Genomic DNA, 22,745 nt, shown 5'->3' with positions numbered 1-22,745 from the left:
CTGCGCTCCCATTTTAGAGGTTTGGTAGTCAAGTTTTAGGCAAAAAAGTCCTTGCCCTTCCTAGGAGTTCAAATTTGCTTCACACCAAATTTCACCAAAATCAGTTCAGCGGTTTGGTAGTGAAAGAGCGACAAACAAACAGGCAGAGCTACTCTAACATTTAAAATATTGTTGTAAATTTCTTATGCCAACATTAAAAAAAAAAAGTATAATATTGCTCTGAACATCTGACACCAATTGTACTGGCCCTATTCAAACTGTTAGAATGAAAGTAAAGGAGCAGAGCAAGGTGTCACAATACATTTTGAATACAATATAAAAAGGATTATTCCATTAAACATTCAGCTGTTTATAAAGTTTATTTCAACGTCTAGAGGTCAAATAATAGCGAACAATGGGTATGAATTACGGTCAACACGCCTGCACGCCATTTGATTTAATATTCACAAGCCTTATTCGAGCATTGATAAAGTTTTACGAAGAAGTTTACCAGTAGAATTATGGCTGGTATATCCCATCGGGAAATAAGGAAATGTGTGGAAAGCGCTTCCGTTTTGGAAGCTCTGACGCCGTCGATATAGAAACCCGTCCGATTGAAACGCTGGTGTTACATATGACTTGGAAATATATAGACTTATATATTTTTTCTTGCGTGAAATGTAAACATGCTCTAAGTAATACAATTAGGCAAGCGTCGAGCAATCTCTTTGCCAGCTTACCGAGTGCTGATATAATATTTAGTTTGGCATCTAGTTTTCCGGCGTAACTCAGTGAAAGATTTATTAGTTATCTACGATAAAAGTTTGCAACATTTTACTTGATGTTTACTTGATGGTAGGTTTTTGTGCAAGCCTACTTCGGTAGGTAGAACTTACCCAAGTAGGTTGAAGGATGGATAGGTCAGTATATCAACAGGTGCGTAACACAGTTCCCAAAGTTGTTGGCGCATTTATGATGTAGGGAATTTTGATCTTTCTTACAGCGTCAGCGTTTAATGGTGGAGGTGACCTTTCGCTACCAGTTACCGGTGACCCATCAATAATAAAATACTGTGCTTGATCCAAAGGCTTTATAATTGTTATATATCAATCTCTCTCGTCAAAATTCTAAGTTTCACCCGCACCACCTTGGCACACCATTGTAATATGACATAACCTACGGACAAAGTAATTTTTATTTTAATATGAGTCCAGCCATTACAACGAAAAATATTATAAATACATGTAATGCATGTAAAATGGTGAGGCTGATTCTTGGATATTGTGCAGGCTTGCTTAAAACAACTTCTACGCCACCAAGAAAATGAAGCAATTAAAAAATTAATGATGGTAATCAGATTTGTACCATAAATAATGTATTACTATCTAAGTATTTTCACTGGACAATCTCAGCTTTGCATAATTAAACATAAGACTACTAATGTACATCACAAATTGAGAAATAGAATTTATTTCAAATTAAAAAAAAGACAATGAAGCGGTATCATTTTTTTCTAAAGAAGGTTAGGGTTAAGAAAATTGACCATGCTTAAAAAATAAGGATAGCTTACATAGTTTAATTATAATATTATAAATATATTTTATTTCTAAATACATTCCCTTCAAATGAAATCACCTAAACCTTTTTTTTTATTCAACATTAAGCTGGAAAACTCTTTGTCAATATCTATATACACATATATAAATATAATATTTAGATCAGTTTATATGCATATTCAAAACAAAAGCTAGAAATATTTGAAAAGCATACATATATCACTATTCCACAAAAAATATTCAGTATATCTCTTCTACATTTTTTTATTGTTCATTTTGATATTAATTTATACAAACCCTCGGAACAAACCAGCCATGCGAATGTGAATTTTAAATTTATTTATTTTTTCTATATTATTATCGAATTATTTATTTTATTTACTTCGGCACAGGTTAACTAGGCCGTAGTTAGAAACCGTGCAAATTAACCGACGATTGCGGGTTCAATCCCAAACACACAGCACACACTTTTCATGGTTCAATTTCTATCATTCAAGTCAAACTCCTCGTGAATGAAAGCTTCGTAAGGAAACCTGTATGTTAATCTGCCACATGTATATCTACGAACCCGCAGTAAACCAGCTGCGTTAGCCCTCAGAGGGATATATACTTTATTTTCTACTGTAGTACAGTCAGAGTAAAAAAACTTTCATCACTTTTCAAACTCATTCCTTTATCAAATCGTAAACTCTTAGTACCTTTTGAAACTAAACTGACAACTGCATATAAAATTAAACTTACATAGTATGATAACTTGGTTCAAAATAGTGTAACATCTTTGGTGTACGTCTAATTTTATATCATACATATTCCATATTTAAATTAGATATGATATCTTCTATTGAATTGTCAAAATATGTCTACCAGTGTCATATATGCTCGATCAGTAAAGCAGATTATCGTTCATACTGAGCACACGATAATAGATTTTAAGTTGACGAACCTTTTCTTATACCAACTGTACATAGAAAATTATAAAAAATTCCAATTCGTAGCCTTTAATACTATAAAAGGAAACATATCTTTGATTGTGTTTCCCACTAAGGTCTTGCTATAAATATTCGTCGGTGAAAACGAATCCTTCGGGAGCGCCTTCGTGAACGTACACTACCCAAATTTCGGGATTAATTTCATAACTCGCCAGCAAAATACAAATGTATTTTCTGTGTTATACGAAACACGAAAATATGGAAATTGTTTCGTCATTCAGATAATAAATAAACTTTTGCGTGAGCGGTATCAAAGCAAAATTAAGCTAATCCTGTTCCATATTTAAATATTATTATCATATGAAATTAATTATTTTATTACAATAAATGAACCAGAGGTTCGATTGTGTGAATCTTAATCGCATTGCGAGTTCGAACCCGGGCAAGTTCACATTTATGCCTTTGATTCGTCTCGTACCCGGCGGTGAAGGAAATCATGATATTGAAATGTTCATATGTCAAATTAAAAATCCACCACATATTTTATCCTGTGAATAAAGTATGTGTTGGATTCATAATTCGATAAATCAACAAAAAGCTTGCTCGGAAGGCCCTTACCCTGAATTGAGATGACCCTGTGCTTAGAACGCGTGTATTTTAAAGGATGATCGACAGTTCAACCCCAGGTAAGCATCACTGAATTTTCATATGCTTAAATTATAAAATATTGAAAGGCTTAGCAGTGGGATACTTTTCAATGTGTCATATCCTCCACAGACATGCTGGCAGTGCCGTTTACACATTACCTTTATTTATTTTATTATTATAATTTATTTATAATTTTAATAATAATTATAATTATACAATGATATAATTGTCGTTTACATACTCTTACTTGTCCTTTAAATAAAGATTTACTGATGTAATATATATAAATACAGTTGCCATTTAAAAATACGCACCATTAAAGAAAAAAACGCTAAACAATGTTGAAAATAGGAAAGCGATAAAATAATAGATATTTACTATAACAAAAACTTAACGAACGTATAAAAAAATATTTTTCTAGACGTGTCAGCGAGCGTTCTAGTTTCATCCCTAAAAGGTCGCAAAAAAATTGCTAAACAAAAACGAAAGGGGTCACATTACCCCGAGGTTAAAAGCAGGCGTGGCAACTGAGAACAATACACTATACGGGTCGCGTCAAAGAAAACTAATGAAGTGCTTTTACGAAATTGAATATTACGCGACGCAAATCAAATGCTGTCCTTAGATTACCAAACTCTCTGATTACATGCACGGTAATTCAAATGGCTGTATTATATGTCTCGATACGTAATAACTCGTCAATCGATTCACGGAATTTGCCTCTCTCATATCATAATTATTGCCATATAAAAAAGTATTATTCCCTTAACATATTGCCATAAGAATTTTTTTTTTAAATATTTATGTTATCTTCTATACATACAATAAAATTGTAGTGTCTGTTTATAATATTAAAACTTGGTTGTAGGGTTCTGTGCAAGCTCTGTGTGGTAGGTACCACCCACTCATCACTATTCTATCGCTTAACAACAGTACGCAGTATTGTTGTGTTCCGGTTTGAAGGCTGAGTGAGCCAGTGTAACTACAAACACAAGGGACATAGCATCTTAGTTCCCATGATTGGGAACTACCTGCCACCTGATGGTGACCACTCACCATCAGGTGGCCCATATGCTCGTCCGCCAACCTATTCCATAAAAAAAATAACCGCTTTTTACTAAAGGTATATGTATGTATACCAAGATAACATTTTTTTCCATTTTTTCTGTCTGTCTGTCTGACTGGTCCAGCTAATCTCTGGAATGGCTGGACTGATCTAGACGGGACTTTCGCTGGCAGATAATTAGTGTTATAAGTTTACTTAAACAAACCACAACTTTACTTTTTTGTTAAAATTCAAATGCGCACAAAGGCGCATTCAATTAATGAGATACGAACTTAAGTTAGCTATGTTATATATTTTTAAAAAATATTCTAAATAATATCAGTGTCGAAGGGCACTAGTCAATTTAAAAAATTAATAATAATATTTCCCATTTATTATTATTACCTAAAACTTGAAGGTTTATTAATAAATTCAAATTCCTTTTCGAGCACTCAAAACGCCTCGGAGGTTGATGTTCTAAAAACTTTTCAATATAAATATAATTTATTAACGTTATATTGTAAGGACCCTTATAATTGAGCGGGCTCACAATTTCCGAGTATTTCTTTGTAAAGTACTTAATATTATTAATAAACGTATAACAAGGCACTAACAATTAATCTTTTCAGATTCCTAAGTGTAATTTCTAAACAAGGGCACAACAATCAAACAAAATATTTACGTTATTATTTTTTATTAAAATAAAATAATAAAACATAAATTTGATTGATTATCCGGTATTTCAGGAAGAACTGTGCATACTTGTTGATAATTTCACGTGTACAGTTTTTTAATACCAAACTCGAATCTCACCGCAAAACAAGATCGTGAAATATCAAGAAGTGATAAAGGATACAGAGAAATTTCACTGAAACAAATTGAAAGTTAATGAAGAAAACGTAGTCCGTACTTGTAAAGGTCAATGCACGAACTTTTTTCATGAACGGGCAATCCAAAGATTTAGATGGTGATGTTGCCAAGGAATAAGAAGAAAAATTAACATGCAAGCACATTAAAATAATATTAATAAGATATAATGTAATATTGACATTGTACATTTATGTATAGAGATATATTTTTGTATCAAATTTTTCTACAAACATCTCCATTTGATTCTTTCCTTGAAGCTTCTTAAAATTAAGTTTAATACTTTCACTATTAATGAAAGTATTAAACTTTTAGATGACTAACTTTTAATAATGAAATAATTAATATTTTTACCTGGTATACTAAAAATATTATTATGTAATTTTTTTTTCTTATCACAACCGAAATTATATGTAGCTCAATATACATAATTCGTGAAAAAAAAAGTAACTGATCGAATGTCCCACTTTTGGGCTAAGATATTTCTAACCACAAACCCTTAGTTGGAGGAGACAGGATTAATAAAACACAAATTAAGCCTACGAAAACTCACTAGCACTTACTCGAAAACGATATCATAACTCACGTAACATAAAAAAAAGAAAAAAAAACAGCTTACAAAGATCCCATTATCACTAACAATATATCAATTGTATATTAACGCGTCCTCGTCTGTCAAGTGCTCCCTCTAGATCTTTAGATCTTTCCAGACTCGCTTCGCGTAATTCGTTCAAGAAAAAAAAGTCAAAAAACAGCCTAAATAAAACCACATCTGAGACATACCAACGGATACCCGCCGATACCATTATCTTTACGTAAAAATAAAGTTCTTCGTAGGAATACTTGAGTATCCTTGAGGTAAAATTGAAATATCTTTCGTATTTGCATATGGATACAATACCCAGCAAATACGTGGTACATTGAGAACTATATTCGCAACGTTGTCCTGTTCAAATATTCGTCCTTCGCTTGGCTCGTATCAAACCGATATTTCCACCGAAAAAGGAATGGAAATGACATTTATGAATCAATATATTTTATATACTATCACATTCGTTTATATATAACCTGCAAATATAGCGCTTCTAGCCCAGCTTATTTTTTTGGAGAGTTGAAACTAATTCTCTCAATGCTACTTAATCATTTTGAGGGCTACACGTGTAGAAGATTTTCATCCAACACGTCTAGATTTCCTCGCTTTCGAGGCCACGAAATGAATTTTAAACGCAAATTAAGCACATGAAAATTTGTTAGTACGTGCCCGGGTTTGGCCCGCATTGTTAGATTAAGCGTTGTTTACGAACCCAAATAAATAAATAGATTACACAATGAAATGTTTAAAATAAAATCAGAACGAAAATTAACTTAAATTCCTTCATTCCAAAAGCTTCATAAACGGTAAGTACCCGAAAAAAGGTCTGTTTTAATGGCTATCCCTTCAAACAAAGGCCAACTTCCATCAAAGTTGAAACTATGAGTGTAACGTCTAAAACTTATTACTTTCAAGGGAGTAATCCTTTTATTTTGTTTCTCGGTTGTAAAAACTTCAAATTCATATAAGATGGTAATATTTTTATACACTATGCGGCTGACTTGAGAACATCAGGAATACAACTAGATCCCTTAAATAAAATACAAATTCTCTCAAGTCTACAAATATTTGCATATACAGTAACTTTTCCTACTCAGTTTGACGTTCGTCGAATTTTTTACTAACTGTAGTCGAGCACTAATGTCGTTATCGGTAAAAATATTTTGAAAATAGAACGTTACTTAAATTGTTTTTAATATATTAAAAGCAGTTAATACCTCAAGTTTTGACAAGCAAATTAAAAACTTTTTAGCGAACGTTAGTGTACAAGATAAAAAATAAAAAAAAATTTTTAAGATAATTTACAATTAATTTCATCGATATACCTTACCTTGTCATAGAATAGGCGTAATTCAGAAGTTACTCATGGATCAGAAGGATTACATTTGTGGATATTTAAGTATATATATGTATACAGATTAAATGTATTCACGTTTCAATAAATACTACAGCAAAACGAATCGTTATGTTGAATATTTCAACCGAACTAGTGGAAATGTTATTGTTTTATCGTTGTCGTTGCGCGTGATTTGTATTGCACAATTGTTTTAAAAACAATTGATAAATAATAGATATTTTTATATAAATATTCTATTTCTTAATGCTGTTAACTTGTTAATAATTAAAAGATGTTTTTTCTTATATGTTTCGTACGTCCTGACGGTATGACGGCAAAGATTATAACGCTCTCTCATGCCGTCTTGCTCGAAATCATTTGCGACACAATATATATACACAACTTTTAGATTGAAGAACAAACATAAAAAGAGACTAATTTTGTTCTTATTCGTTTAGTGAAGTAAAACTTAAGAGATAACCCCTTTCATCGACTATAAATTGCATGTTTTATACACATATCCCTTTCTTTTTATCATACTGATGTCTAAGCGTACAGACAGTAGGAAATTACTTGATTTTATACTATGTAAAGGTAAAAGTAAAACTAGATTTGTTTTGTTATAGAAACTCTTTTTATTTATTTTATCTTTTTATTGTTCTTTTTTTTTAATTAATTTCGTACATCGAAATTTTTTATCGGTTGACAGCTACATGTTTTTGAATAGAACTGTCACGTTTTAAGAGATTTTAGGAAAAGCAGACAAGTAATATATAACCAAACGCGTGTCTCTTGTCCTCCCTCTATAGTCTCTGACATTGTCAATGCATTCAACGAGCCCCTGACATTGCCACCCGTGACTCCAGACTTATACCTATGCTATTGTCTGAAATTACACAACACTTTGTATTGTTGAGCGTCGGTACGAGGCGTTTACACCGACACGCAACAATAGGGAATGGGACGGCTGTTTAACAGGACCTATAACGTCTATACAGGTACTTCCTACTCACCTTTTAGTAATGCCATTATAATAATTTCAAATCAAATAGTCAACTTTTGATATATTACGTACTATAATTTCGTTAGATAAAAAGATAACTTAATATATTGTAATATTAATTTGCTACACTTGTATTAAAACATTTATGTCCAAAATATAATGCAATATGCTATTTTTTAAGAAATAGAGGTGACACGTGAATATCAAAACAATTACTCACACATTTATACTTTAGAAATTTATACAGAATCTGTTACAAAAATAAAAGAGGTCTTAAGTATTTAATATTAAAAATAATACAAAAAATTAAGCGAGCCGAGGCAAACACCGTTAAAAAACATGCATGTGTCTAATTTCTTAAATTCAGCCACGTGTGAATGCACCAACCCGTATTGAAGCAGCGTGGTGGAGTGTACTCCAACCTTCTTATCAAGTGGAGAGGAGGCATTCGCCTAGTAGTGGGAAATTTATAGGCTTACTATTATAAATAATTAATCTAAATTACAACAATAAGCAGGATGACTCTTAAAACGGATAAGGGTTCCGCGTACAAATTGACAGTACATAAATTTCGTAGCAAACGAAGCGCACAAGGGCTTTTCCTATATCCTCGCCGACACCAACACTTATCATGCCTTCTCCGATGACGTCACCTCACTATATGTCAAATATAACATATCCATAATTTATCAAATATATATTACACATGCAGGCTTAGTATACAGAAATTAAACAAGAAAGGAAAAATAATGAGGCAATAAAAATGATCTAAAATGAATTACCTTATTTTTATATTCTTAAATTACGTTTATAATTCTATTTGGCGGTTAAAATTATCGTGAGGAAACCTGCTTGTATCGTATGCGTGAGTCTACCAGCACGAAAAAAGATAGATTTTTATACAACAGTGGGAAATTTATAGCCTGTTACTTTTACTTTTTATACAAAAGCAGATCCCGTAGTATATAGTTTGCCGTCTCGTAAATTAAAATCGTTTATAAATAATACATTGGTAAAATTAAGGTGTATTATTCGATACAAGATTCTGTAGATGATAAAAAGACGTGGAATTAATACCTGTTGACTTCCAGGCAGGATATATTAATTTAAATAATTTTATTAACTAACATGGCTGTATTATTTTAAATGTTGAAAAAGTTTCACTGAAAAAACTGAATTTCTTGCCGGTTCTTCTCGGTAGAATCTACTTTCCGAACCGGTGGTAGCTTCACTTAATTGTTAAATGACGATTCAAAAGTGCTTGTCTTGTTGAAAAGCCCACTTGAATAAAGTTTATATTGATTTTGATTTTATAGGAAACTGGATTTGTAAATTAGCAGAGAGTTTAGAGAGATTTATTATGTCTTAGCAAACCAATTACTTAATGTTGTATTGAAGTCTATCTTCAATGCGATTGTGTTTATGTCATTGCAATCTTGGTTATATTGCATTTGTTACTGGGTTTGATTTGATTTGAACCCAAAGATATGCAAATTTAGAGAAACGTTCCAACTCCTATATCAACTTCGACATTGTCTAGTTAGATTTGTACATACAAGTAGACTCATGTATATTAGATTTACCTATTAACATTATTTAGATGTATGTATACGCAATCACATAAAATTTATACATATATGTACATTATATAAATCATTTCGATCGATTTTAAAATGCATTCAGTTATTCTGCATTTCAAAGAGAATATTTATAAAATATACTAACTACCCAGCTTCACAGAACACACAGCATCGCCTGTAAATTTCCCACTGCTGAGCAAAATCCTCCTCTTACTTTGAGAAGAAATTTAGGAGCATTTTCCACTACGATACTCTAACGCAACGTCCCACTTTCGCAAAAAATTAACAGTAGTCGCAAAGAGTTAAAGCACGGTGCAGTGACGATATACGCAAGGTTACAGGCAGGAACTGGATGCGAGTAGCTGGAGAAAGACCACAGTAGCATGGACTTGGAGAGGCCTATGTCCAGCAGTGGACAAAAACGGGCTGATGATGATGATGATGCAAAGAGTTACATCTCAATCAGACAAGTAGTTAAGAATAAAAACGAATTCTAGAATGGACGGATATTGAAAATATCAAAATATTCTTATTTATATATAAATTGTGTAAAAACTGTACATTCAGTGTCCGATAAAATACTAAGTTTCTGATATAATATTTCCCTTTGACACTTAGCTATAAACCCAAAAGGATTTTCCGAGCTTTTAGAGCTTCATATTAATTTTATATAAATGTTACGCTGAAAATGGTTTTGTCTAAAAATCGAGTGTGAAACATGCAATGGATATCAAAATAAAGCCTTTGGATAGAAAATCATTTATTACATATAAAATTAAAAAAATAACCTTGAACTAACGAACAAAAATATCTACAGTTGTCTTTGGATCCGTGTATTTAAAACATTCATAGTTGAATACTACATATGTACACAGCATTCGTATTGAAGGTGCAACATACTCAACACCAACAGCCTGTAAATTTCTCTCCCTTTGAGGAGTAGGTTTTGGAACATATTCCACCATGCTGTTCCAATACGGGTTTATGGAATACACACGTGACAGAATTTCTATGACATTAAACACACGCAGCTTTCCTCACGATGTTTTTCTTCACCACCGAGCACTAGATGAATTATGAACACAATTTAAGCCCATGAATATTCAGTGTTGCCTGCCTGGGTTTGAACACAATCATCGGTTAAGATGCACGCGTTCTAACCACTGGGCCATCTCGGCTCATGTTCATTTTATTCTATTTATTCGCCTCGCAACACAAAGGTGTTGGACCACAGGGTGCCCGAACTTTCCCCCACTCATATACCATCCAGCAAACATATGTCCGACCGCAGGCGAGGCCCAACTTTGTTGAACTACGTAAAGGGCCAAACTTCATAGTTTTCATCCAAACTAATAGTTTTGTCATTGTTTTGATCCAACCATTGTAAACATTTCACTATCAATTCACAATAGATCAAATAACTCAAGAGACAAAGCTGCATTATACCGCTCAAATAATAATAATAATCAATCTCGATTCAAAGTATTTTTCCTTTGTCAATAAATCTACTAAGCCCAAGTAAGGCTGCCTCACTGACAACGTCCCAAGACGAGCCTAGTAATACATATTTAATTGGTCTTTAATGATTTTATTATATGATTTTGGTTGATATACTAATTAGGCCTGAATATTCATCAATCTCTATAAATTATTCCCAATTGGAAAGCAGTTAGGAACCAAATTCATTCTCAAGTTTTACTTAAAAACAAATGAAGTTGTAAGATATATTTTAAAAGAAGAACGAATGACTATGAAAGAAAATAAATAAAAATCTATTTTCGAATTAAATTTTATAAATAGAAAGTAAACATAATAAACGGTTATGCGATTGATTAAAAAAACACTCGTTCAGAATTAATTACATTGAAAACACATAATAACTTAATTGATCCCAGTTTATATTTTCCGCATAATTCAAGTAGACCACATTTACGTTATATGTTTTCAAAGCCACTGACATACAAGGCATAGAATAAAATTTTTGCATAGGATTTCCTTATGAAAATAAGCTTATATTATTAAGTTAAAGACAAACATTGAAGATTTTTTTTCATCTCCTGAGATGGTGAAACTTTATGAACAAAATGTAGTTTTTAAAGTTTTTCTGAAACTTCATCACACAAGAGGATGAAATTGGGAATGAAAGTTCGTTATTCAATGTGTTTAATATGGTAATCGGTGTTTATATTTCAGTGTTTTAGTAAAATCATCACCACAAGGGGTGAAATTGGGCTATAAAAGTTTATATCAGAGATCCTTTATTTCAATAAGGAATACGGTATTTAGGCTTGTTTTTATGAAACAAGGTCAACATTTAAAGCGCTAATAAAAATGTATCCCTTGAGTACGTAAAATTTTGGATGAATCTTTGTATCCGAATACTTATATTATAAATATATACTTAATTTTTTATAATTAATTAGAACATATGCTTAGGACTGTATTAAGACCGACATTACAGTATTTTCGAATCAAATATTCCATCGACACACACACACATACAAGCTTTAAAAACCACCAAAGTTTATTTATAAATTGAAGACAAACCAAGTAAGTAAATACATTAGTAATGAATTGATAATATTGTATGTTATTAAAAAAATCAAAGTGCTAATGTTTGAAATATACACATAATAAAATATGATATCCTCGGAAAGGTGAAAATATAAAAGATTAAAACGGTATATTATTGCAGGTTCGCAGCATCTGGCTGCCGGGGAAATGCAAATGGCGCGGAAAAATGCAAATATGTGAATAGCGCCGCAAACTATCGCGCGCCAATTTACCTACTCTCGCGAATTTTTTGAACCCTCTTATTTTGACTTAAATATTATTAATAAACGTATATTATTTTTATATATATTATAGTAATGGTACAAATCATGATCGCATACAATGGTGGCAAAAATGCTAGGACTTCCCCTTGAACTTACGATTCTGATCAAATCATTAGCCAGTCATGAATTGAATAATAAATAATTAATTTAATTCGTATTATTAGATGCGCCCGCTATTCAAGCGTTTTTGAATTTAACAAAAGAGTTACCGTTGTTGCCTAACCTGATCCTTATTACATCAGCTATCTGCCAGTGAGGGTCTCGTCAAAATTGGTTCAGTCATTCCAATGATAAGCCGGAACAAACAGACAAAAATTTAAAATAATGTTATCCTGATATATGTACCGTGTATACATATATTCATAAACTTTTATTAAAAAGCGGTTATTTTCATATTACAAAAAGAAACTCCGATTTTATTACATGTACAGAAAGTGAATGACAATAATTACTTTGGATATAACTTCAAAAGATCGCTAAGGTGAAATTATTGATTATAACATTAATTGATTATAACACATTAATATGGATTAGATAAAAAAAAATAATGAAAGCAGAATTATTTATCAATTAACTACCAACAAAATTCAAAAATTGGCATGCAAATAATAAAGGAATACAGACAAAAAATAATAATAACAATAATAATGCCAACACAAGTAGAAAAATATTAAAAAGTGCTTTTCAAAGACTTGATTTTTTTTCTAGAGCTAAGCTGAGTAAAGTTATAAAGTTTCTACTTCATCATCATGTAGCGAAACCTTGAGTTGAAATTAATTTAATTTCTAATTACTCAAAGATTAATTATACAATAAAGCCATAGAAACGACGAAGTGTTTTTAGTAATTCTTGGGAAAACGATAATTTCTCCTTTAATTCTCTGCAATAATCGTGATATCCTATTTAAGAAAGTTGCGATGTTGAACTAGTTGAAATGCTCTTTTATTTTTTCTTATTTTACCTCTACTTGAGCTTCTCTTACTATTTTTATAACGAATCTTCAAACTGATATTCTTCCAGACGCGTGGAAAATAACAAAGAATTAAATATTTGATACGAAATGGTGCTATTCAAAGATTATAGGACTCATTATGTTAAACAAAATTCGACTATCTTCTTTACATAATATAAAACAAAGTCGCTTACCGCTGTCATGTATATACATGCGCAATATAGTAAAGAAACACTAATCATTTTAGAGATATCTAATATGATGTCGTAATAAATACACACGTTATTTTGCGCTGACATGGCAAACGCTGACTGAACCCTACGAGATACATCAAAATAATGTAGTATTGTTAACCTTAAAAGGCTGTATTCGTTGTATGTAAGGCATTCTATCGTAAATTTAGTATCAGCATTGCGCCCGTGCGAAGTCGGAGCGGGTCGCTAGTAGAACAGAAACATAATTTCGAAGAAGATACTCCAAGCTAGACATTCGTAGGTGACTGAAGCAATACCATATTTTCGTAAAAAATACTATCTTCCCATATTTTTTTTGATGGTATAGGTTGGCGGACGAGCATATGGGCCACCTGATGGTAAGTGGTCACCATCACCCATAGACAATGACGCTGTAACGCTGTGTTTTACTTACATCGTCAATATGCCACCAACCTTGGGAACTAATATGTTATGTCCCTATATACATTGCTTTCAATTACTTAAGAAATTCCTATTTAATAATCCAGCTAATTATCCCGTGGACCTATTACTCCTTTGCATACAAACTCCGCAGAACAGTATTTGGCGCAAACTCTCTCATTCCCCGATCTTGTAAACTTTTGAATAGTTACATTGATCTTATTGATATGAATTCCGACTCAATTTGCAAGTTCCGTAAAATAACCTTTAGCTTTGATCAGTATTAACTTTAATGCAGTCAATTATTTTTATTTTTTATTATAACCGCACATTTATACGAATATATGAGATTATTTTTTAATAGCTAACTAATAATGTTGTCTCAAGCCGAGATGGCCCAGTGGTTAGAACGCATGCACCTTAACCGATGACTCAAAGTTCAAACCTAGGCAAGCACCAATGAATATTCATGTGCTTTATTTATAATTCATCTCGTATTCGGCGGTGAAGGAAAACATCTTGAGGAATCCTACATGTGTCTAATTTCATAAAAAATCTGCCACATGTGTATTCCACCTATCCGCATTGGAACAGCGTGGTGGAATATGTTCCAAAGCTCTCTGCTACTGCTCCTTCTCCTCAAAGGGAGAGGAGGCTTTAGACCAGCAGTGGGAAATTTACAGGCTGTCGTTGTTACATCAGAGTTGTGAGTATGAGTTTATTTGACTAAAGGTTAAAAAAATACACGGTTAGTTGTAATCGTAAATGTAACGTAATATGTCAAACATGCCTAATATATTTTATTTATTAAGCTGTATAAATAATATTTTTTGTAATGTAATTTTTATAAAAAAATATTTTTGAGCCATAAATAATAGGTTAAAATATTAACGTAGTATATATTCAGAATTAAATCACTATATCATATTATCAAAAGCGTCGTTTTTATATACATTTTTTTCCGCAACTTGAAGGGTTAGTGGGCAGAGTAACTTCAGGCACAAGGGACATAACATCTTTATTCCTAAAGTTACAGTTCAAATGTGATAACTTACCATCAGATTGACAATTTTCAAATTTGCCTGACTAAATTTAATATGTTATTTTACACTAAATTTACTTTGACAAGGTAAAAAGGAGTTGACTGGGCCGAATATCCGAAAACAGATTAAAATTTAGTTCCGCAACTTTTTAACTCGTAAAGAAAAATATTGTGATTTCATTTCGAAATAAATGCTAATACAAGAAGTTGTTCGGGGAAAGGGCGCAAGGGAGGTAAATTTCAGGCTTTCAAACGTACCCGAATGATTCCACGGGGATTATAAAAAACGCGGCGCGTATGAAATGTCATGAAAAAAACATAACGTATCGAAAAGTTTGTTTCGATTTTGTTATGGGTTTGAAATAATGCGTCATGTTGAAAACCACAGACTAAAAAATGAGAATGAATGATATGTTTTTAATTTGACAAGGTTATACTTTTAATAAATATAATATGGTTAGAACGCGTGCATCTTAACCGATGATTGCGGGTTCAAAACCAAGCAAGCACCTCTCATTCATATGCTTAATTTGTCTTTATAATTCATCTCGTGCTCAGCGTGAAAGAAAAACATCGTGAGGAAACCTGCATGTGACAAATTTCATAGAAATTCTGCCACTGTGTATTGCACCAACCCGCATTGGAACAGCGTTGTGGAATATGGTCCAAGCCTTCTCCTCAAAGGGAGAGGAGGCCTTTAGCCCAGCTGTGGGAATTTAAAAGCTGTTGTTGTTGTTGTTGTATACTTTTAATATTCATCCGGGATGTTCAGGCGCAGTGTTAACATTATCGATGTATGTGCATCACGCAAAGCAACTGCGTTTTAAATAGTTGTCCAACAACAAACTTCTTCATATGTTTTTATTTATATTTTGTTTTGCCGTACAAAATCAAAATCAAAATCAAAATAAACTTTATTCAAGTAGGCTTTTATAAGCACTTTTGAATCGTCATTTTACAATTAAGTGAAGCTACCACCGGTTCGGAAAGTAGATTCTACCGAGAAGAACCGGCAAGAAACTCAGTAGTTACTCTTTTTTAACATTTAAAAAATACAACGTCATGTTAATTAAATACAATTATTTCAATTAATGTATCCTGCTTGGAAGTCAACAGGTATTAACTCCACGCTTTTTTATCATCTACAAAATCTTGTATCGAATAGTATGCTTTTTCTACCAATGTATTTTTAACAAACGATTTGAATTTACTAAACGGCAAAGTTAAAAATTTCTGCGGAATTTTATTATAGAAACGGATACCTTGCCCCAAGAAGGATCCATTGACTTTGCGGAGTCGGAAACTTGGCGTTATAAGTTTATCCTTACTTCTAGTGCATATACAATGATTATCACTGATTTTATCAAAGTGATCAATGTTACTGTGAATATACATGATATTGTTGTAAATATATTGCGACGCAACAGTAAGTATTCCTACTCTGTTAAAAACATCCCGAAGAGAGTCTCTAGCTCCAAGATTATAAATAAACCGAATTGCTCTCTTTTGTAAAATAAAGACAGATTCAATATCTGCAGCGTTACCCCAAAGTAATATGCCATATGACATAATACTGTGAAAATAACCAAAATAAACTAAACGAGCGGTATCAATATCAGTTAGTTGTCTAACTTTTCTAACCGCGTATGTTGCGGAGCTGAGTCTTCCTGTTAGGGATGATAAATGAGAAGTCCACTGAAGTCTGGAATCCAATTCTATTCCTAAAAACACCGTAGTATCAGCTACTTCAAGACGGTCACCATTTAAAGATATATTATAATTTTGCTTGCTAACATTAGGTAGGGTAAAAACTACACATTTTGTTTTTTGAGCATTCAAAACTAAATTATTTACTGTAAACCAATTGTGTATCTGTGATAATGCACCGTTCACATCGTCATAGTCATTTTTTTTCCTGTCAACCTTAAAAATCAGCGAAGTATCGTCAGCAAACAACACTATATCACAAATACCCTTAACATAGAAAGGAAGATCATTTATATATACTAGGAATAGAAAGGGACCCAAAATTGAACCTTGTGGAACTCCCATTTTTAACGTAGATCCAGAAGACTTTATTCCATTAATGAAAACTTGCTGGATTCTTTGACTTAAATATGAAGCGATGAGATCAAGAGCTTTACCTTTAACACCGTAATATTTGAGCTTATAAAGAAGCGTTTCGTGTTCTACACAATCGAATGCTTTAGATAAATCACAGAATACTCCAATAGCGTTCTGTGATTTCTCCCAAGCATCGTAAATATGTTTGAGAAGCGCAATTCCCGCATCAGTTGTCGAGCGACCTCTTCTAAAACCGAATTGCTCACCATGAAAAATAGCATTTGTACCGAAATGGACGAGAAGTTGATTTAAAATAATTTTTTCGAAAATTTTACTTAAGGATGGGAGTATTGAAATAGGTCTGTAATTACCGGGATCGCTTCTGTTTCCAGTTTTAAAAAGTGGTAAAACTTTACTACATTTTAACAAGTTAGGAAATGAACCCGTGTCCAAACTCTTGTTAAAAATTACTGCTATATACGGAGCAATATCGTATATGATGTTATTAAAAAATTTTACCGAAATGCCCCATATGTCGTTAGTTTTTTTAATATTTATAGTTTTAAATACTTTTATGACATCTATTGCAGAAACCGTTTCAAATGAAAAATCAATAACGCATTTAGAAACACTATTATTTAATAACCTAGCTGCATTTGATGTAGATGATTTTAAATGAAATGTTATTTTATGGGGTACTTTATCAAAAAATGATTCAAATAAATTAGCAACCTCTAATTCAGAACTCGTGTATCTACTACCTGTGTTCAATTCTATTGGTATCATTTCCTTTTTGTGTTTTCCACTAACACTACTAATAACATCCCATGTGGCTTTAATTCTATTATCAGAATTCAGGATTTTTTTCTTTAAATATAAGGACTTAGCAGAAATGCATACTGTTTTAAAAATTTTTGAATATTTAATGACGTATTCTAAAAAGGCTACGCTTCGATTCCACCGCCTCATATCATATAAGTCGTATAATTTATTTCTACTTTTATAAATACCAACAGTAGCCCAGTCACTAAACTTTAATTTTGTGTTACTATAACATGATTTCATTTTAAATATATTGTTAAATTCTTTTAGTATTACTTCAAAAAATGAATTATAAAGCTCATTTGGATCCTGTGTCGTAAGATCTATATTAGACAATTTATACGCCACAATATCTTTAAAACAATGTAATTTGTTAGCCGTTATTGGCCTGTATGTTATTTTTTTTAAATGATTTATTTCTTTGTGTTTTAATGAAAACTTCTGACCACAATGGTCAGAAGTTAAATTATTTATAATTGATACTTCATATATTTCACAGTCACAGAACACATTATCAATACACGTAGAAGTGCCGTCGGTTATTCGCGTCGGTTCATTAACTCTATGAGTTAAATTAAATGACATAAACAAGGCAACCAACCGAACACTTAACGTAGTTTCTTTAAGTAAGTCGACGTTAAAGTCCCCACATACAATTATATATTTATTAGTTTTACATAGCTTTTTAAGAATGTCCTCCATAGTGGTTTCAAACAAATAATAATCTCCCGATGGGGGCCGGTACACGCAGACTATAATGTACTGTGGAAATTCCACGCAGGATAGTTCGATAGTACGTTCGATAGAGAGGGCCACAATATCTTTTCGAGATTTACAAACGATATCATTCCGTACTAATATTAATGAGCCACCACGAATAGCACTCCCTCTTACGAACGAACTTGACAGTTTAAAGTTTGAAATATTAAATATGTCAAATTTTTTAACCCAATGTTCTGTGAAACAAAATACATGTATTTTATAATACTCCGAAAATAATTCTATTTCATGATCTTTGCCACCTATGCCCTGTATATTTTGATGTATAATATTTAAGTAAGAGGGCGCAGATGTTGTCGTTTTATTTAGTTTAAACTATTAATTTGAGTATTTTTAATTTTGTCGGTGTTAATATAAATTAAATTATTATTTTTATTATACATATGATCCTTGGTAACATTACTTGTAAAATAATTTTTGATATTGTAGGCAATTAGGTTACCAATTTGTCTTTTCGATTTCATTGGTAGGTACATAGTATCCTCTGTCCACTTAAATCTATGAATAAATTTATTAATGTCAAATAACATAAAATCATTACTGCAATGTCGAGTCAAATTATATAGACATAGGTTTAAGTCATAAATATGTAAATTCTGTGCATCTGTCAAGGTATGTGAATATGGAAATAAACTAATTATAAATTTGCATTTCTTTTGATTTTGGATTTCAATTAATAATTTAATATCCTTAATTAAACTCTTTTTGTTTAGAGACAAACTGTCACCATGCATTAATACTACTAATCCAATACGAGTTCCCGTCTTTGTACGGCAAATGTTAAAACCGATAGCCATGGTTACGTTAAGGAAAATGAATTAAAGTCACAACATTAGTCCCCTCATCGGATTCGACTTTCTTTTGTTTATATTTTCAACCGACTTCAAAAAGGACGAGATTATCAATTCGTCTGTATTTTTTTTTACCTCATAACTTTAAACCGGCGTAAATTTTTTTTGTGAAAGCTGTGTAGTCCAATTTTAATTTAGTCCAGTTCTAATGATGGTATCGATATTAAAACGATATAAGTCTTAAATTTGCATTATGTATGTGCGAGTTAAATAGGTGAATAACTCAAAATAGTGCCAAACTATTTTGATGATTCTTATTTTATTATAAAGGATATACTTCAAGGGTAGTTTGGTGAAAGTTTGGTAAGGTTCTGAGTATAGGATCCATGACAAAGTAACGGAATGGAACAATTCTGAGGTGCACGTTAGCGATACTCAGCCGAATCTTTTATTTATAGGTTATTTGGATATTTGAATCACCTTCCGTAACGTGGTTATGGTCATGTTATTGTCATAGTCGAATATTATAATCAACTACGCACGGGTGCAATACTGATACTAAATATACTACAGATTTTGTTTATTAACGACATCACATTGCAAATTTCTAAAATTATCAGTGTTTCTTTACTATATTTTTCATGTGTTGTATACACAAACCTTCTTCTTCAATCACACTCACATACACCGGCTCCAAATATAACAATAACTAAAACTACGTTTTACAATCGTAAATCGACTTTTAAGTAGTCTAATAATTTTCATTCCATTTTACTTAGGAGGACTATAAAAATATGATGCACACGCAATTATTTTTATTTATTTTTTGCCAGTCACTCCGCCCTCGCACGGTTGCAATGCTGATGCTAAATATACTAAAAAAATGTGTTTATTTACGACATTAAAACCTTTAAAATCACTAGTGGTCCTGTACTATATTGTGAATGTATTATACATATAAAAAAAAAAACCGCATCAAGTGGGTGATTTTAAAGATCTAAGCATATATAAGGAAAGACAGCGGTGATGATTATAATAGTTGACGTATGTGCAATGCTATTTTAAATTGAGTGTTGTTATACAATAAATAGTTCAAATAACTCGGGCAATAATATTGCTATATGATTTAACCTTTATTCTATAAATAAATCAAATGTTAAATTCGATTAAATAATTTAAACTTCCGCGTTTAATATTATGTACATCATTGCGGTTATAACCACGACCATTAATTTTTATCTGCGTAACGGATTCATGTATCAACAAACGTTAATTGCAATTAACACTGAATCACTTACGACTATTTATTCTCCTGCCAAACAGCATCCCTATTCTCTTGTGTTCTGAGACATTATCGACAAGTGGTCAACACTTTTTTATGTTTACTAGCGATCCGTCCCGGCTTCACACGGGATTTTTTTTTCTCGCTGGAAAAACGCGTTACGCGTTTTCGCCAACTGGTGAAAAGAGGGGGGGGGGCGTGGCACTCTCCGGTGCCCTGGACGCTGAGTGCGCCCAATTACGCCGGGTTTACCCACTAAAAAACCAGCTGTGACGTCACACGGTTAAAATGCTGATACTAAACATACTACAGAATGTCTTTATTTATGTTACCGTTTTTTTTTTGTCATTAGCCAATAAATACCGCATACTTTTATAATAATAGTAACACAGTAGACAGTAATAGTACAAAAGTCTGCTAAAAGTATAACACCTCGCTTTATTGTCTCTACTAGTGACAGGATGGCAAGTCATAGGAGGAAATTCTGTTAGCATTCTTGCCACTATAGCATGCTGCCAAGATTTGTACCGTTACTGTTTCAATTTTGCATATAATGAAGGCCCTAATTCAAATCATAAGAATTATAATAAATATTGGTCAACGTCACATACCTTACACTTATCCCAATGTAAGTTACTAAAACACTTGTGCTATGGGAAATCAGAAGTAATGGCGGTAGCACAAACACTCAGACCCAAGACAACATAGACAACTAATGAGCTTTTTCTACATCGACTCAGACGGAAATCGAACCGGGACCTCGAAGTGGCTTACCCATGAAAACCATTGTACACACTACTCGACCACAGAGGTCGTCAAATGATTCTTATTTAACTAAATGTGACGTTTCGGAACTTAATATTTACCTAGATAGAAGAGTTACCTTTTATTTCAGCAATTGTACGTATGAAGACATGCCTAATATAATTCATCCTTTCGTAAAGCATACAGTAAACGTGTATCCCTTATTGCTTTCTTCGCGATACGTGATTCTAATAAATAATGAACAATGTCGAGTAACGATTACTTGCGAATCTGTGCACACACACACGTAACCACAGATGTAGGACAATATAATCTATAATGGCAACAGCTTGTAAATGACTCACAGCTGGGCTAAAACCTTATCCTCATTTGTTTTAGATAGTTAATGACGTCATGCTGTTCCAATTCGAAATGGTAAATACATGTGTGGCATTTATATTAAGCTATGTAAATATATTTAACCTCACTACTAGTTATTCTACCGCCAAACAACAATACTCAGTATTGTTGTGTTCCGGTTTGAAGGGTGAGTGAGCCAGTATAACTGCAGGCACAAGGGACATAACATCCTAGTTCCCAAGGTTGGTGGGGCATTGACGATCTAAGGAATACTTAATATTTCTTACAGCGTCATTGTCTATGAGTGATGGTGACCATTTACCATTAGGAGGCCCATAAGCTCGTCCGCCTAACTATTCCATAAAAAAGTAGTTGGCAATTCTGCGGCCCATGGCCCGGGTCCGAACCCACAACTTTCACTTAAAATTCAGTTACTATAACCACCGGGCTGTTTTGGTGTAATTTTAATATGATTTATTTTATGTTTGTTCATTAAATTACATAATTAGTCGTATATTAAATTAATTATCCGTTAAATTTATTTGTGTATAGTCGTGTAGGGCATCGCCTTCATTCATTTCTATTTCGCCTAGGGCTAGAAAATGTCCTTAGGCATTAAATACGCCCTTTTTTCCAACTAAGAAATATTGTATACAATATTATTAATAGGCAAGTGATACTAAGTAATATTCATTCGTCATTCATATAAAAAATATATATGTATGTAACTTATTTTATCCAACCTTGTAACTATATATCCCATTTATTTAAAACGTTATTTTAAAATGAATATTATATTATTAATTTTTGTTAAATAATTAATAATTGAAGTATGTTGGCGTTCTTAAACAACAAAATATTCTACAAGAAAAATTTGCTACAATAATCCTATATTATGAAC

General features: G+C 32.3%; 1 protein-coding gene across 1 annotated transcript in view; it reads left to right on the top strand.

Moving 5' to 3' along the window:
• LOC124537168 (Down syndrome cell adhesion molecule-like protein Dscam2) overlaps nt 1-22,745 on the top strand; it is a 253,873-nt gene that overhangs the window by 161,610 nt on the left and 69,518 nt on the right. The window lies entirely within an intron of this gene.

Source organism: Vanessa cardui, chromosome 18 (assembly GCF_905220365.1).
Source record: "Vanessa cardui chromosome 18, ilVanCard2.1, whole genome shotgun sequence".
Classification (NCBI taxonomy): domain Eukaryota; kingdom Metazoa; phylum Arthropoda; class Insecta; order Lepidoptera; family Nymphalidae; genus Vanessa; species Vanessa cardui.
This window is presented reverse-complemented; position numbering and strand designations above follow the sequence as displayed.